This window comes from Panthera uncia, unplaced genomic scaffold (genome assembly GCF_023721935.1).
Source record: "Panthera uncia isolate 11264 unplaced genomic scaffold, Puncia_PCG_1.0 HiC_scaffold_1556, whole genome shotgun sequence".
In the NCBI taxonomy this organism is placed as follows: Eukaryota; Metazoa; Chordata; class Mammalia; order Carnivora; family Felidae; genus Panthera; species Panthera uncia.
The window spans coordinates 21011-39691 of record NW_026058202.1 but is presented as its reverse complement, the minus strand read 5'-3'; the positions used below and the strand labels follow the sequence as shown (position 1 = coordinate 39691).

The following is an 18681-nucleotide window of genomic DNA, read 5'->3' as shown; positions in this document are numbered from 1 at the left end:
AAAAACATGTTGAAGTCCTGACACCTGATGCCTGCGAACGTGATCTTATTTGAAATCAGGGTTTTGCAAACGTAATCAAGTTAAAATGAAGCACACAGGACTATGGTGGGTCCTAAATCCAATGACTGGCGTCCTCATGAGAAGAGCGGACAGGCACACACACAGGAAAGACGGCCATGGAAAGACAGAGGTAGAGATTGGAGGGGAGCAGCCACAGAGCAAGGGACACTGAGGATTGCTAGCAACCAGCAGCAGCTAGGAGCGAGGCACGGAACACACTCTCTCGGCTTCGGAAAGAAGGAGCGCTGCAGACCCCACAGTCTCAGCCTTCTGGACTTCTAAATGGGGAAAGAATAAATTTCTGTGGTTTCAGTCCACCCAGTTTGTGGCAATTTGTTACATGAGCCCTAAGAAACTAATACAGATGGCAGAACTAATGGGTGAAACCTTAAGTGGAAATAGGATACCTGCCTCATCTCAAAGGCTCTCCTCTCAAATGTTAATTGCGACAGGGAAAAAATGGTGACTTTACCAAAGTGAAAGCTGATGGCCGTCGCCTTGACCAAAGGATGGAAGTTAACATCACTAGTAACCTGTACGGACATCACGCCCCCCTGCTGTGATGCAGTGGGAAAGGCACATGGGATCCTTCCCGGAACACGGACCCTCAATCCAGTCGGGAGAAACAACTGGCCAACTTACACTGAAGGGCATCCTGCAAAATAACAGAATGGTACAGAGTAAAGCATCAAGATCATAAATCCCAAGAAAAGAGATGAGGGACGATCACAGCTCAGAGGAGACCGGACGACCAAAGGCAGTGAGTGATCCCAGGACACTATTGGAACGACTGGTGTGGCTTCACCAGTAGCATTGTACCCGCGTTAATGTCTTAGTCTGGATCACTGGTCTCCAGTGACGTAAGATGCTGACATAGAGGGAAACGGGGTGAAGGGCACACAGAAACTCTTTGCACCGACACTGCAACTCTTCTATATATTCAGAGTGATCTCTACATCTTAAAAGGAATCAAGGGTTGGGGAGGGCTGTTGCTGGGGAGAAGCAGGGGTTGAAATCCAGCGGGGAGAGTCAGGCAAATCATCACGGGTCAATTCGGACCCAAGAAATCGGGCACGGCGCTAGCCGAGCGCCACACGAGCCTTACCCGCTCCCATCACATTCTCAGGGCCCCCGGGGCACCGACAGCTCGATCGTTCAAACACCACACAATGTGTTCAACGTTTTTATTTTTAACTCTGTTTTGGTAGTACAAAAGTCGTAAAAGTACAAACCAGACAGTTAAAAATACATCTGACACTCAAAATGGTGCAAAATTTCCTTTACAAATTTTTACATCAAGGTCGTAGCCAACTCACGCGTTACACCAGAAGTTAGCCCATCGTTAGTGTTTTGTACAGTAAGTTTGTTGTGGACCCCGATCCTTCTAAAGAAGGAAGAAAAACACAAGCCCTGTAAACATCAGTTGCTTTGGGAACACTTAAGAATTATTAGTAAAAAGCTTATGTGTTAACACATTGAATGCATAACTTTTGGCATATTTGGAAGCCGGCCAGACAAACTGCTCAAGTATTAGAAAATATTTAAAACGTACTCTTGGTATAAACACAATTTTAAATATGTTTGAGTATTCTCTTGCCTGTTGTATTGCTATAAAAAAAGTGCTCTGACCTGAATAAAATTAAAAAATAATTAAAGCTGAAGAATATCTGACATTTTATTCCTCACCACTTGAGGGCGTGATATTTTTAAAGCCAAAAACGGTGCTTTATTTTTAAAAACTAAAACTATTGGCCTAGACCACACATAGAGTATTTACACTAATACACACCCCCAGAATTCCTATGTCGCTCCTTGCTGGACCTCAGTGGAATCTTTTTTCCATACTGACCTCCTCTAGTCCACTGTGTGTTACATACGCACACACAGCTCGTATTAGTTGTCAGTTTAAAAAAAAAAAAAAAATCACATGAAATCGAACCTACCATTCATTTCAAAGGTTGGGAATTTTTAATTTCGATGCCAGAAACAATGGAATGAGTATATTTATGGGGAATAGTTTACACTACATTTTTATGGAAATCCTCCTCTTGGGAGTGAAGTGAGAAAGATGCTCTTTCTCCCCGAGATGAAAGAAGTGCCCCGGGGCATCCATCACCCCAACACTGACGGCAGGTCTCTGGGCTCCTGGCCCCGGGCCCCGGCCTATCATAAATGTGCTACTAACTCCGCCCTGGTTCTTTCAGGTGTTTCATAAACTACAAAGCTAAAAATAATAATAATAAATAAAAGTGAGGTTTTCCAGGCATACAGGGGAAATGCAACCATTAAGAGTCTTTTAAATAACACGCATTGGTTAGAAGATGGAAAATAGAAAAAGCCCAAGGAAAACGTGCCAGAGGAAGGTACGGGCCCATCCTGCCTCAGAAGTCAGGTGTTTTTGTGTTATTTTGTCCCCGGGTTATCAAAACAAGCATTTTTGTGTTTTGTTTTTAGACACTTTAAACTATTTCCCCCCTTTATTCAATGGACTAAATAAGAATTGCTTAGTGCAAGTTAAAAAAAAAAAAAACAAAACGCCCTCAATATTTTGTAAGTGACCTGGGAGTGGCACGGTGGTGGCAGGAGTCAATGCAGAGTCCTTGGTCCAGGAATCCAAAGTCTGGCATGTGGTGCCATCTGACTCCATGATGTCTCGGGGGGCCAGTTTCTCAGGACGAGGCCAGATGATCTGCAAGGACCTTTCACCACCAAAGCCTCATCTTTATCTCTTGTAACAGTGAAGCTCTCAGAGGATCTTCTTGTAACCAGTTGCAAAATGAGATCCACGGGTGGCGACAAGAGTGTGCGTGTGCACAGATGTGCATGTGTGCATGCGCACATGCACACACATACACACGGAAACACCTCCAAGCATCGGCTCGATTGCACACGAATAGTTCCCCTACACACAGTGATCATACAGGAAAAACTGCAAAATGTACACCAAGGCCAGTAATGGGAGATGGGGAGGTATGGTGGTTGGGAAAGTTCTTAAATGAGCTCTTTTCTTCACTGGAAATGCAATACATTTTCCATCAGACTTTTAAACCCAAAACTTGATTCAAAGCAAACTGAATTCTGTATCCAGCACAGCACAATATTCCCTTGGAGCTTCTATCCACATGCCTGCAGACTCCACAATAGAAACTTTATAGAAATTTTAAAAACCTCCCCAAGCAATTTCTTATCTTGTAAGTCCTCAGTGTCTTAAAACTCTTCAAATAAAGTCACCCCTGCAAGGGAAAACAAAAAGGTAAGGCTTTACGGAAGGTAAACATCCTATCACATATTAACCTGTGTGGATATTTAAAAACACAGAGGAATTGTAATCAATCCTGACCCCACCCCACCCCACCCCACTGTGTTCCTTCCTGGGACCATTATTACATTTCTTCTAGAATCCAGTCTAAAGAAATATAAGTACCACAATTTCAAAAGGACCTCATTATCGAGGTTTTATAAACCAAGAAAGAAGAGAATTTGAGAACCACAGTAGACTAAGGGTACCAGTCTGTTTCAACAGGAGTTTCTACGGTGAAGGACTGGTCGGGCATTCTCCCCCAAGTCGTGTATCACTTCTTCTCAGGACCGTGCTCTTTAACTCCCCAGCCACATTCTGCCAAGTACGAGCAGTGGGACGAATGTGTTCAGTCACAACGAAACTTCTATGTATCAGATAAGGTGTCTTTCCCAAGCGGCACCAGACAGGGTTAACTCTGGGTCTCTACTGGGCACACAAGGCATCTTGGCTGGGATTTCACTGGGCAAATAAGAACACAATGATGAAAGGGCCCAATCCTAGGTGTTCATTGTAGCTCGAGGGCTGCATTGTGTCTTTAAGTTCTAACAACTGGTCCGTCCGTGTCAATGTCTACATTTATATTACAGATGAAGCCCCTGATAAACTTGTAAAACAGTTTTCTATTTTTCAAGGCTGTTTTCTTTTTTTTTTTAATTTTTTTTTTTTTTCAACGTTTATTTATTTTTGGGACAGAGAGAGACAGAGCATGAACGGGGGAGGGGCAGAGAGAGAGGGAGACACAGAATCGGAAACAGGCTCCAGGCTCCGAGCCATCAGCCCAGAGCCTGACGCGGGGCTCGAACTCACGGACCGTGAGATCGTGACCTGGCTGAAGTCGGACGCTTAACCGACTGCGCCACCCAGGCGCCCCAAGGCTGTTTTCTGTTGTTGTTTTTACAAACATCTCCAAGTGACAGACAGTTATATGCCCGTGTACGTTCCGGTTTTGCAGGCTGGGAAAACTTAGGACATGACTGAGATTCTAGTTCTGCCTGTGTGTGTTGAAACACACATATCACATAGGCCAACGTATACCAGGTTAGGGAATGAAGCATTCTCCCCTCTGCCTGCAAACACCAAAAAAAACAAAAAACAAACAAACAAACAAAAAAAAAAACCACCCAGATGAAACCAACTTGCAGAAATAGGAAGAATAAAACTAAAGAGGCATCTTAATTTAAATGTTACTTTGTACTTACAGCTCCTTCTTCAAGATCTAACATTATCCATATTATCCTCTTCTGTAATACTGTCATTTACAGTATTCATAATAATTATGAGAGAGAGAGAGAGAGAGAAGAAGAGAAAGAAAAAGAGAGAGAGATTGCCCAAATGAAAAGATTTGGGTAAAGGATTCTTCTCTCCTTAGCTAAAAAGGAAGTAAAACACTGTCCCCTAGAGGGTTTTTTTTTTTTTTTAGTGTTTTATTTATTTTTGAGAGAGAGAGCATGAGCGGGGTAGGACAGAGAGAGAAGGGGACAGAGGATCTGAAGCAGGCTACACACTGACAGCAGTGAGCCCATGTGGGGCTCAAACTCACAGGCCGCAAGATCATGACCTGAGACGAAGTCAAGCGCTCAACTGACCGAGCCACCCAGGCGCCCCTGCCTTTTTTTCTTATGTTTTATTTTATTTATTGTTTGAGAGGGGAGGGAGAGGCAGAGAGAGAGAGAGAATCTTAAGCAGGCTCCACACTCAGGGCAGAGCAGGACGCGGGGCTCAATCATACAACCAACCATGAGATCCTGACCTGAGCGAAAATCAAGAGGCAGACGCTTAACTGACTGAGCCACCCAGGCACCTCTGGAGTTTTTGATTATACATGAAAACAAGAATTCCCTACCCTGCATAGCTATAGCCTAGCACGGCCAAACCATGGATCTGTACCGTAGCACTGAACAAAGGCAAGCGTGGGAATACTTGCATTTGAGAGTTGATGGATATGAAAGATGTTAGCAAGGGAAAAGGTAGAAAAGGCAAAGATGGAAAAATAGAAAAATGGTCCTAAAAGACAAAACAGTAAAAAGTAGGAGCGAAATTTCGAAACTAAACTACAAACTAGGTCATTGTCTACAATATAGGGAGTCAACTATTTTTATGTCTCCTCCTTTTATCTTCTGCTCCTTTAGACCTAAATTTTTTTGCATCAAGGGAAACAAGGAGGTCAAGGGCAAGGAATGCAAGGGCCTGGAATGCAACGTTTCATCACAGTAAGCGTTTTCGATCCAATATAGGAAAACTTCCAACTTAGAATTCTTTGTACGATGTCACCGACTGTGAACAAACAGTGGGCACGACTGAGGGCTGGGCTAAGGCAGGATCTGGAGCCGGAGGCCTGGATTTGAATCCAGACCCCTAGACTCTAATCCAGCCCCCTGTGACTACCTGGGGAACCCTGGGCCGCTCTAGAGCATTTCCTCAAAGGGTTGTTGGTGGTTTTGCAAAAGCACACGATGCTTAACACAGGGCCAGCAGTCAGTACGCTCCCCAAGACTAGCTAGTATGATCGTTACCGTCATCCAAATGCCCTAAACTATCATGCTGGCTTCAACGGCTGCATTTTGTGGCTGGTTAAAATTGTACCAGATGCAGTCTGAGAGACGAAGCGGAAGATACAATTTGCTGCTTAACGGCCTCACGACTAGTAGCCGACACTAAACCGGAAAAGGAAAGTTAACCTTTCTAAAAACTCTATTAAAGCTACCCGGCACTGATACGCGCTTCTGGGCTCTCCCTCTTCAAAAACACGTGTTTATGGAAAGACGGCACTCCACCAGTACAGAGGCTCTCCATTTCCAGGTAAAGACCTCTTCTATCAGAATGACCATCTCGGGCAAAGAAGACGCCACCCCCTCTAGGGCTTGTACATTTCCAGCTGTGAACTCACGTGTGGGGCTGTGTCACGGGCGCATTTCCACATCGCTAAATTTCTTCTCACCGCATCCTCCAGTCGTGAATACATTCGCGTGGAGAAACAAACACATACTTTTAAATGCTATTTCTCCGACACAGCACATTAACATTAAAAGGTGCCTTCCTTGAGGTCTCACAGCGGTCAGACACCATGGGTGGGCCAGCAGCAGTCGGTGGACTGTGAGAAAACCCTCCGCCCACCCATTATTCTCCGTTCCCATCACCAGGGGACCCTACCACAGTAACAAGCCAGACTTTTCTCTCTCTGGGGATAATTTGGTGATTACTGTCTCACATACGAGTGCTCAAGCTGAAAGAAGTTCAGCAAAACTTCCTTACAATGAAAAGACGATTGGGAAATCCCAAGCGTGACCATGTCCCCTCATAAAACAAGCCTGATGGAGAGAGATCAGAAAAGGTTTATCTGGAAAGAAGGAAGAGGTCATTCTGATTATAAAGATAAAGCCCTAATTCCATTATTATATTATGGTTCCACGGAAGCCACAATACAGCACATCTTCGATGAGGACGTACATGTACCTTGTTAAAAAAGGACTCTCCAGAAAAACAATAGCTGGTCCCTTTAAAAAATAGAAACATGTTTTAAAAAACATGGACACTGAACACTAAGACCTCCAAGGACAGGGAGTTAAGGAAGGAAAACACAATCTGATTAATAATAACAGTAGCTGACATTTACAGAGTGTTTTCCATGTGCCAGGCACTGCCACGCTTGGTATTCTAGAATCGTTAACTCAATCTTTCCAATGACTCCACGAGTCAAGGACGATCCCATTTTCATAGGAAGAAACGGAGGCTTCCAAGTTCAATAACTTGCCCACAGCCACACAATTAAGAATGGTGAGGTAGCAGTTGTACGCCATGCAGCCAGACCTGGAAGCCCACCCACTCACCCCCACGCTGCACTGGCACACCAGTCCCCACGGGAACAGCCACAGCGTCACTGAGATCTTCCGGTTCCTTCGCTTCCTGTTCCCCACCTGTGTGGGGGGCAACAGACGGGAAACGCAGAAACTGGAAACCTGGTCCGGCCACTCTCTAGGGAGAGGGCGGCTCTTCTAGTTCATCGTAGCTACACAGGAACCCGCAGAGGCTCAGACCCTGAGAACATCAAAAGTGCACCTGGAACATGGCACGACATGAATAGATACAAGGCTCCGGCATCGCAGAGCTGGATTAAGACTTTCCTAGAACACATTTCAATGAAATGGAGAGGGCAAGTTGTTTATAGAAGCAGAGCTAAGATTAGAACAGTAATATTCATACTCAAAGTCTTACAGCAACACATACGTGATCTTTCACCAGTAATCTGTGACCCTTCGAGACTCTAACTTCCTAATTAATTTTTTTTTTTTAACGTTTATTTATTTTTGAGACAGAGAGAGACAGAGCATGAACGGGGGAGGGGCAGAGAGAGAGGGAGACACAGAATCGGAAGCAGGCTCCAGGCTCCGAGCCATCAGCCCAGAGCCCGACGCGGGGCTCGAACTCAGGGACCGCGAGATCATGACCTGAGCTGAAGTCAGACGCCTAACCGACTGAGCCACCCAGGCGCCCCTCTAACTTCCTAATTAAAGGATTACCTTCTACTAGGCTCTCCTGAACACTCTGTGGTTATATGCCCACAGGTCATTTTGCTGAAAATGTGAAGGCGGTACTGCCTGCATCGAGGGGCACCTTAGCCGGTGCGGGGAAATGGATGATACCAGAAGGTACTTGGTGTTTGCAGTCCTTTAAATCTTGCTCTGGTCTAAATTGTGTGTTACATTTTATAAATTAATATTAATGCCTTCCTATTTTTTATACGTTCGTTTACGTTTGAGAGAGAGACAGAGAGAGAGAGCTAGTGCAAGCAGGGGGAGGGCAGAGAGACAAGGAGAGACAATCCCAAGCAGGCTCCACACTGTCAGTGCAGAGCCCAATGCGGGGCTCAAACTCACAGACCTTGAGATCATGACCTGAGCCGAAACCAAGGGTCGAACGCTTAACACACTGAGCCACCCAGGTGCCCCAGTGCCTTCCTATTTTAATAAAGTCTCCACATTTAATAAAAAGCTAATGCAGGCTAATGGATAGATCTATGGTACACTAGCTAATCAGTGACGTCTCTTTAAGTCAGCCGTTCCTCAGGATGATACGCAGCACCTTCTTTAGAAGCAACTCAAATGCTACTTAAAAAACTGCCAATTCTTTGGACTGCACCCATGACCTACGAAGTCAGGATTGAGGGGACTGGAGCCCAGGACTCCCCTTTCTTACCAGGTGCCTTAATGCACATAGAAAGGTTTAAGCCAGGAGATAAAACCCAGTACTGTTTGTCAACTGATAAAAACCACAAGAATTAAGTTCACTTCCAAAGGGCAAAGCCTGCAAACACAACCCTACAAAGTCAGCTGAGGACAAAAACTGTATCAAAGAAATGGAGGAGGAAACAGATATGAAGCATTTCAAGACTCAACTATTAATAACAATCTCGGCAACTCAATCTGAATTACAACATTTTATAGCTCAGAAATCTTACACTGAACTATTAACTACAAAAATTTGACGCAGTCTCAACTACAAAATCGTGGGATTACAGAATCATTTTTTTAAAGTTTATTTATTTTGAGAGAGTGAGCAAGCAGGGGAGGAGCAGAGAGAGAGGGAGACAGAGAGAATCCCAAGCAGGCTCTGCGCTGTCAGCGTGGCACCCGACGCAGGGCTCGAACCCACGGACAGTGAGATCGTGACCTGAGCCAAACCCAAGAGTCGGACACTTAACCAACTGAGCTACCCAGATGCCCCAGGATCATTTTTTAACTTCCTTCATAATAGTTTGGAACTAGAGTTCAGCTCATTTGCAGACGTCTATTTTAATGATCAGATGAGTGTGCTAGCATCACACCTGTTAAGAAACCACTGAGTGCCAGCTGTGTACATATGGCCACCTGCAGGCGTGACAGAAGGTAAGACACGGTCTAAAATCTCAAAGAGCTTGGTGCTTATACAGGGAAGTGTTAAGTGATCAGCTTCAACCCAAGACAAAACGAGAGACGTTGTGTATCATTTCTTAAACAAAACTGGGGTATTTTATAACTTGCTTTTTCAGCTAATGATAGAGAGTAAATGCTCTACTGTACCAACGAAGCAGCTCCGCTCAGGGATGCAACAGTGCCCATCCCCCTCCACCCTCTTCAACATCAAGTGCTAACCAGGGAAACCACGTGAACCAGCCGGCCCGGAGGTCTCAGTTTACTTATGTTTATTCTTTGAATGCATGTGACTAATTACTTACAGTGTCCCTTTCACTCTCGGAAGAGTTCCATTTTGAATATAAGTTATATCATCATTGCTAGTGTTAACATTCATCTTCGCCAACAGAAAAGCAAAAAGCAATCTCATTATTTTAGTTTGTATTTATTTGAGTATTAGGAAGTTTGGGCATTTCCCATTGACCATTGTGTCCTTTCATGCATTGCAAGGGTTCTGCAACCAACTCCAGTGTGTGTGTGTGTGTGTGTGTGTGTGTGTGTGTGTGTAGGCAGGGTTTCTCCCACACCACAAAGTAATGTTCAAGACAACTGATGGGTGTCCTACAATTCAACTCAATCCTACCTCTACCTACCTGATGATACCACCAGATCCCACAGGTTAAGGCTTCAATCCCACCAGCGGACTGCCCTCTGCTTCAGATACTAATTTCAAATCCAGATTGGTACCTGTACTTCTGACCAACTGGCTATAGTCAGAGATTCCCACAAACCCCTCCATGGATTCAACTAATTTTCTAGATTGGCTCACAGGGCTTAGAAAGTGAGTTTATTCACTAGATTACCAGTTTATTACAAAGGATATTAAAGGACATAAATCAACAGCCAGATGAAGAGATACATAGGCCAAGGCCCCGAACAAAGGAGTTTCTGTAGAGTTAGGATCTTGGACACGCACGGGGCCCAGCACAATGGCATGTGGAAGTGTTCTGGTTCACAAACCTGGAAGCTCTCCGAACCCTCCCTTTTTGAGTTTTTAGGGAGGCTTCATTACAGAAGGATGGCGCATTAAATCACTAACCATTGGTTGCCCTCCAGCCCCTCTCCCTTCTCTGGAGGTTGGGGGTGCAGTGGGAATACTAAGAGTTCCACCCCTCTAATCAGATGGTTGGCTCCCTAGCAAAACCCTCCCCATCCTTTGGTTACCTGGGGGCTTTTCAAAGTCACTTCATTAACATAAAACAAAAGACATTTTATAGTTCTCATCCCGTAAGAAATTTCAAGAGTTTTATTAGCTCTGTACAAGAAATGAGGATCAACTATATATTTCTTATTATAAAATTTTTTTAATGTTTACTTATTTTTGAGAGAGAGAGAGACAGAACGCGACCAAGGAAGGGGCAGAGAGAGAGGGGACATGCAGAATCTGAAGCAGCTCCAGGCTCTGAGCTGTCAGCACAGAGCCCAACGCAGGGTTCGAACTCGGGAACAGCGAGATCATGACCTGAGCTGAAGTGGGATGCTTAACGGACTGAGCCACCCAGGTGCCCCTAGCTTTTTGTTATCAACTGTGAGCAACTTTTTAATGTATGGGGGCCAATTCAGGAGAAATAAAAATGCTTATAGGTATTTTCCACTCAAAATTTAAATAGCTTTTTTAAGTAGCATAGAGAAGAAATACATATTCCTACAAATTATATTCTCTTCTTTATTGAATGAATAGAACCAGTAACAAATTTTTCACTCCTTATAGCTTTGAAACTTCTGACATTAGATTTGGATCTTACTGAAAAGTCTGAAGGCTGCTCTTTACTAAGTTCTTATACTCGCAGCAATTTAAATGTGTTCATATATTTGGCAACAATGGGTTTCCCAAGTGACAATAACTGAACACTTGTGACTTACCAGCCCTTTGGGATGGTGAGATTCAGAGCACTTTATTCCAAATAAAATGTACCTGACATCAAAAGTTATTCTGTATCTAACGGGGGCACCTGAGTGGTTCAGTTGGTTAGGCATCCAACTCTTGATAAATCAACTCAGGTCATGATCGCATGGTTCGTGCGATCGAGTCTCACATTGGGTTCGGTGCAGACAGTGTGGAGCCTGGTTGGGATTCTTTCTCTCCCTCTTTCTGTGTTCCTCCCTCGTTCATATCCTTCTCTCTCTCTCTCTCTCTCTCTCTCTCTCTCTTTCTTTCTCTCTCTTTCAAGATAAATAAATAAACTTAAAAAAAAAAGTTATTCTGGGGCGCCTGGGTGGCTTGGTCGGTTAAGCGTCCGACTTCGGCTCAGGTCATGATCTCACGGTCCGTGGGTTCGAGCCCCGCGTCAGGCTCTGTGCTGACAGCTCAGAGCCTGGAGCCTGTTTCAGATTCTGTGTGTCCCTCTCTCTCTGCTCCTCCCCTGTTCATGCTCTGTCTCTCTCTGTCTCAAAAATAAATAAACGTTAAAAAAAAATTAAAAAAAAAAGTTATTCTGTATCTGGAAAAACAAGGGTTCACTAGGGAATTATTTAAATGCAATTCAGCAGTTCCCTATTAGTCTCAATACATCTATGATTCAACAGGTATACTGGCTACAGGTAGCTTTCTAAAAAGGAAAGCCAAACTAGTTAGACATTGCCTCTCCTGGCTTGTGAGCCAGAGGTTCAGCCCACTGAGAATCAAATGAAACACTACAACACCTATGTCTAACCTGGCCTCTCGGCACCTCAGGAAAAATTTTAAACCTCAAAAACAGTAATTTTTCACACGTTAGTTTGCTAAGTGTTTAAATAAGGCTTGCCTGATACAGTAATAATATCTAGCATTTGCCGGTTTAGCACTTACTAAGTGCCAAGGAATGACATCCCTGAGGTAGGTGATACTGTTACTATTATCCCCACTTTACAGGTGGAGAAGCTGAGGCATCAGAGGCGGAAGTTGTCCAGGGCTACACAGCTAACAAGTGACAGACCAGAACTTGAGCACGAGGAGCCTGATTCCAGAACCTACGCTGTGGGGTTCCTTCAGCATCCTCTGTCCTGCTTACCTCTAGCAAACAGGCACTATTACTTACTTAAGCTATTTAATGTTAGTAGATTCGAAGCCTCAAGTTACAAATTAAGAAAACTAAAACTCCCAGTTACAACCATTAATTCCCTTTTCCTTCTAGTTCTAGGCAAAAATGTCTCCAAAAGCCTTTCATTTTCTGCCTCTGTCAAGCCCCCACAGGCCTGTGTCCGGATGGGCCAGTCTCCAGGAGCCTCCAATGCTGAGTTTCTGTGTTGAAAAGGACAGAGGTCACAGCCCCCTCTTTCTTAAGTCCTGTCAAAGGACTGACAGGCTACAGAGGAAGAGGAGCTGAGTTCTCTTGAGGGGTCAGCGGGTCAACTTCCGGTCAAAAAACAGGAGGGGCCCTGGAACAGACACTGCGGAGGGAGAAGCACGCAGGGGACACACAGACAGACAGCTTGCTTTAGTGGCAACTGGAAGTCAACCAACAAGAAAAACCTCTGGGCCGCCACACTGTCTGAATCCTGAGAATACTCAAGAATACGTTTCAGTCTCTTCTGTCCACACAGCTGGGGAAGGAGAGCTCTGAAAGAACGTCATCGTTGACCAGCGAAGTATGTTTGCAGGTCCACCAAAACCCTCACGTTATCTCCATACATGTCTTGGAGCAACTCCCAGTAACAAACAGGGCACATCACTTGTAAACAGTGTGCCCAGCACTTGCACTCGGCAGGGCTCAACCAATGGGGGAGAGTAAAAAGTCAACAGTCCCTGGGACCTATTAGCCATCAACCTCAACAGCAAGCAAGGTGCAGACAAATATCTACGTTCATCTTCCTCCTTGGAGGAAGGGGCAAAAGAGGGAGCTGTACATACACGTGTGTTGCATACACGCGTATATGCATAGAATACTCCTGAAAGGACAGAGGACACCAGTAATCATGGCTCCCTGCCGGGAAGACTTCATTGCAGTGAGGAGGAAGGGCTGCAAATTGGGTGAAGAATTCGCGGTTTTCAAAGACTTATTTTTCACCCTGCAGCCTTTTATGCTGCTTGAATATTTTATTGTGTGCATGTCTTATTTCTCAATTCTTAAAAAATAATTCAAGTTCGGGGCTACTGGGTGGCTCAGTCGGTTAAGCATCCGACTTCGGCTCAGGTCATGATCTCGCAGTTCGGGAGTTCAAGCCCCGTGCCGGGCTCCGTGCTGACAGCTCAGAGCCTGGAGCCTGCTTCAGATTCTGTGTGTGTGTATGTGTGTCTCTCTCTCTGCCCCTCCCCCGCTCATGCTTGGTCTCTCTCTCTCTCTCTCTCTCTTAAAAATAAATAAAACATTAATAAACAAAATCTTTAAAAATAATAATAATAATTCAAGTTCAAACTCTTGTAAAAACCAATTCACCAGAGACAATGAGGGAAATGAATTGCCAGGAAGTCCAGGCTCTGGAATCCATCACCGGCATGACCTTGAACAATATACATAACCTCTTAGGAGCTCCCTCCTCTGACAGGAGGGGACAAGGAGGCATGGGGAGAAAAGTCCTACATAAAAACTAGAACCGAAGCTCCGAGGAAGCATGGCCTTTGTCTGTCCACCTTCCACATTTCTATGTCCCTAAGGCCTGGCACAGAGCCTCACACATAGTAGCGGCTCAATAAATACTGTTAAAAAATCTAACTGTACCTGAATTGACCTGAATTGGCAATCACAGCTCCTCTGAGAACTCAAAGTCTATGATCTTAGCGAACCTGTAAGAAAACAGAATTGCTCACGACCTGAACCTGATGCAGGCACAGCTCTAACAGCCAAATGCCATCAGAGGGTCCCCATAGGAGACAAAAGGAGGCCATGCCTGGTGAAGGCGGATAATGTGACATGATCGCTGCTTTGACGCACAGGGCTGAGAGACTGAAGGAGGACTTTTTTTTTTTTTTCCTCAGAGAAAGTAAAGCTCCCTCAAACTCCAAAGCCACTGAACATGTTAGCATCAAATGTGGATTTCTACCCCTCCAAGCCCTGTCACTGCCTGAACCTGGGAGCTGGGCAAAAGTAATCGCTCTGAGCCTGGTTCTTCATCTGTAGTGTGGAGAGATTATCACCCATAAGGTTGCATCTAAATCTCTGTCCCTCACTCAGCTGTTCTCCTCATCTGGCCAGTTCCACCTGCCTGTTCTTCCCACTGAAAGGTCCCGGGCAGGCGTTAGCTTCCCTCCACTTACACGTTTCAGGTGGGCTCAGCAGGGACTTTCAGGCTCTTCCACACAGGGACACAGGCACCCACCCAAGTACTGCTTTTGCCCTTTAGAAACGTGCTCAGCAGCTAACAATCGAGGCAGGTGTTCCTATCTATGCCTACTTAAGTACAGTTTCTTCTCATATATTTCTAGGCATGGCCTCTTTAAAGCCAGCGAGTCAAATGAAGGGACTTTCATCAAACCTAAGCTAACTCTGGGGCACCTGGGTGGCTCAGTCAGTTAAGCATCCGACTTCGGCTCAGGTCATGATCTCACGGGTTGTGGGTTCAAGCCCCGTGTCGGGCCCTGGCTGACAGCTCAGAGCCTGGAGCCTACTTTGGATTCTGTGTCTCCCTTTCTCTCTCTCTCTCTCTCTCTCTCTCAAGAATAAACATAAAAAAAACTGAGATAACTTTTTTTGCTTTCTAAAAAAATGTATATTTTGCCCTGAAAAAATTACAAGCTCTGGATAAAAATATTAGCTAACAGGCAGTGCCTTAAGTCTCTCATCATCCTCTCCTTGCCTGGAGAGTTAACAAAAGAACAGCAATGCAAAGGACTACAAATAATGCAGCCTGACCTCATCAGGGAGGCCCCCGGGGGACCCTTCACTACACCCCAGTCATAGAGTTGAAAAGGAAGGAGGAGGAAAGGAAGGCACCAAAGGTCAGGCAAGCTGACCTTGTGATTGGCCCTGATGCTCAGGAGGCAGGGAGCACGATCCATGAAAGAGCCTTGTCAGAAAGAAGACTTTTATCCCAGAACAGAGCCCCAGCACAGCAGTTTTGCACAGAAAACTCGGTCCACACTACCTCTTAATTTAACCCGCCCTCTGATCTGTAGGATACGAAGAACTAAAGCCGGGAAAACCTTCTAACTGCCTTGTTCCTAATTCTGATTCCACCTCCAATAGGAGGGGATAGTTATTTCTAAATCCTCTTTAACACAGACAAGAAAATGGCCCAAATTCCGGAGAGACTTGCCAAACATTAACTGTTAAAATGTCGTGAGAGTCCAATGCTCTAATATTCTTTAGATTAAAATGTCACGAGAGTCCAACGCTCTAATATTCTTTAGAGGTAAGAAGGGATTCACAGAGCCTCAAGCTGATGCTTGAGAAATGGGCCAATAAATAAGACCAACCAAGAATGGGATGAAAATTATTGATGATAGTGAATATTTCGTAAATACTAACTCTGTGCCAAGGACAGACTGAGGAACAATATGTTACCTCACTGAAGTCCAACAACAACCCCGTTATAAAGATGAGGAACCTGAAGCCCGTAGGGGTTAAGCAGTCAGAAGCAGCACCGTTCAAATTAAGTCTAAAAACAGTTTAAAACTCAGCTTTTGGGGCGCCTGGGTGGTTCAGTCAGTTGAGCGTCCAACTTTGGCTCGGGTCATGACCTCGCAGTCTGTGAGTTCGAGCCCCGTGTCGAGCTCTGTGCTGACAGGTGGGAGCCCGGAGCCTGCTTCTGATTCTGTGTCCCCGTTCTCTCTCTGTCCCTCCCCTGCTAATGCTGGGACTCTCTCTCTCAAAAATAAGTAATAATAAAACATTTTTTTAAATAATAAAAATAAATAAAACTCAGCATTTAATCACTAAAATAAATTCCTGAAATAATCAATAGAACCACTCCAATAATAAAAGAGCTTAAAAAATAAAAAGCCATGTGTAATATTATGAATTTTTGTTTTGATAAAAAAGTGTTACGTACACTTTCCAAATCAATGTTTCAATAAGATCCTACCGTAAGATGCAAAAAGGAACACAAACGTCAGAAATGTGTGATATCAAACGCTTACGAGAGCCTCACTTTTAAAAAGCAAAAGAACAGTGATAATGAAGACAAGGCGGTGGCATTTGGAGGCTGAAAGCAATTTGATTTATTTAACTTCAAAGAACAAAAGCTTATTCTTCTAAGAAATCAAAACACATTTTCTGTGAAAAAAAAGAGACCATTTTAACCGCATTGCCAAAATAAATCAGGCAGAGAGCAAGTTAGATCTCACTACAAAAAAGACCTCAGGCCAGTGAAACAGGGGGAAAAAAATAAGGGGAAGAAGAAATGCCAACAACAGATTTTGTTTTTTAAAAAGAGAAGGAGAGAGAGAGAGAGAGATAAATATAAGTCTAGTTTCTAGTATCAATCCCTAATTTTAAAAAAAGGAACCAAGCCAAGGAGTAGATATGATTTCACATGTGAATATTTAAATCAATTTCTTCACTAAAAATCCAAATTTAAACGAAAGCATTTTTCAGGAAAAAACAAAACATTCAAAACTGTATACGAGGCTGTATGAAAGGTGCGAAACACTCCTGTCTTACTTTATTAGCTATATTCTGGCAAACCTTCCGATTCAGTCCTGAACCAGAGATTTGGGGCCCAAATGGAAAAATGTCAGGATTTCTCTAGCTGGAAAATCAAGTGATGTTAAATACCCAAAACATACCCTTTGGGGGTGGGGGGTGGAGCAGGGGGCGTGAGAAATATTAAAATACCTAGCAAGAAAAATTTTAATGAATAATTTTTTTACATGTCAATGACTATTCCTTTCCCTTCTTTTTCAAAATCCATTTTCATCAGACTTGGCCACTCAGCAGGCCCCAACTCCAGGAGGCTCTGACCACAGGGTCCACTTTCCCCAGACCCAGATGGGAGGTCAGGCCTGTGACTCCAGAACCCTGGCAGGGGGGCGGGGCTCTAAACTCCACCTTCTTCTTCCTGGTGACTCTGAACACGTCGCTTAAACTCTGTGCTTTCATTTGCAGAATCGGGCACTAACTAGCACCTACCTATTGCGTTGTGAGGATTAAATCAGCGAATATGTGCGATGTGCCTTTCAAAGCATGTCAGGTACATAGTAAATACTGGATATACAACAGGTATTTAAGTTACTCAATGGCTCATGAGCATTCATGATATAATTCTCTCCACTTCTGCGTTTGTTTGAAAATTTCCATAATAAAACTTTTTATTTTTAATTTCAAAACTAATTACAATAGAAGGCTCGGAAAACACATCCCCTTTCTAAGGTCATTCATGAGCTCGTTGTTGGCTTTGGATGGCTTAGTCCAATATGATTACCCTCTAGTAAGAAGAGCCAATTACACGCCAGACTCTGTTGCACTTGCCTTAAATCAATGAATTTAATGTCCTTATGTCATATTCAAGGAAAGTGGGTTTACATGGGAGTTAAGTACAATTTCCACGAGGTGAAGCTAGGATGTGAGACCACGTCTGCTGGTCAAATCCAATGTTCTCTTACGAAACCCTGGTGGATGATTGTGCACTTTGAAGAGAATATCAAACTGTAAATCAGATGTGGTCAGGACTTCAGATGATTGGACCAAATTCTCGTGGTCAGATACAGGCAGAATTTGGGCCAAGAAAACCATCTGAGCAATCCTAATTCTTGAAACCTTCTCACATCTCAAGTGCCCCTCTCTCCAGGCAGTCGGGCCAAGACTGAGCCTGACACGGGATCACACTGCACTTCCTGCCTCAGGGAGACCAGTGTCTTCTTACACGGGGTCTGCTCCAAGGGTCGACACATGGCCAGGCTGAGGACTCAAGGGCAAACTGTCGTCACGACCCATAGCTTTCTGTGCTGCTGAGAGGGCTGGGCCTTCCTCACCTTACACGTGGACAGCCAGGTGCTTCTCTTCTCAGGATTAAAGTCCTCACGACTTTAATCAGATTTACCTCTTATTTACCAAAGTCACTCACATTCCGACTCGAATACCGAGAATACCATCCACTCTGTTCAATAAAACTTTCCGTGACGACAGAAGTGTTCCGGATCTGCACTGTCCAGTATGGCAGCCCTAGCTGGCCAACTGTGGCTACTGAACATGAGACGTGGACGAGTGCAACCACAAAACTACATTTTTAATTTTGATTAGTTTAGATTTAAGTAGCCACAGGTGATTAGTGGCTACCATATTAGGACACAAGGTTCTGGATCACTGTGGAAATGCCCTCCATTCATGGGTCTAGGGGTGCCTCTTAGTAAAAGCATCTTAGGACAGTAGAAGAATATAGTTGGTCTTGTAGTCAGAGCCTAGGTTCAAATCAGCTCCTCCTTCCAGTTAAGTGACCCTTAACATGTAACTTACCCTTTCCATTCACTGGCTCTCTCGTCTATAAAACTGGGAAAATGATGTCCATCCCATTAGAGAT

General features: G+C 44.3%; 1 long non-coding RNA gene across 1 annotated transcript; it reads right to left on the bottom strand.

Moving 5' to 3' along the window:
• Positions 1-1230: 1230 nt before the first annotated feature.
• Positions 1231-6792, bottom strand: LOC125917174 (uncharacterized). Its single transcript, XR_007456102.1, has 2 exons — positions 6249-6792; positions 1231-3293 (listed from the first exon to the last, which is right to left on the bottom strand). It is a non-coding gene; the product is annotated as an uncharacterized LOC125917174 (long non-coding RNA).
• Between the last annotated feature and the right edge of the window lie 11889 nt (positions 6793-18681).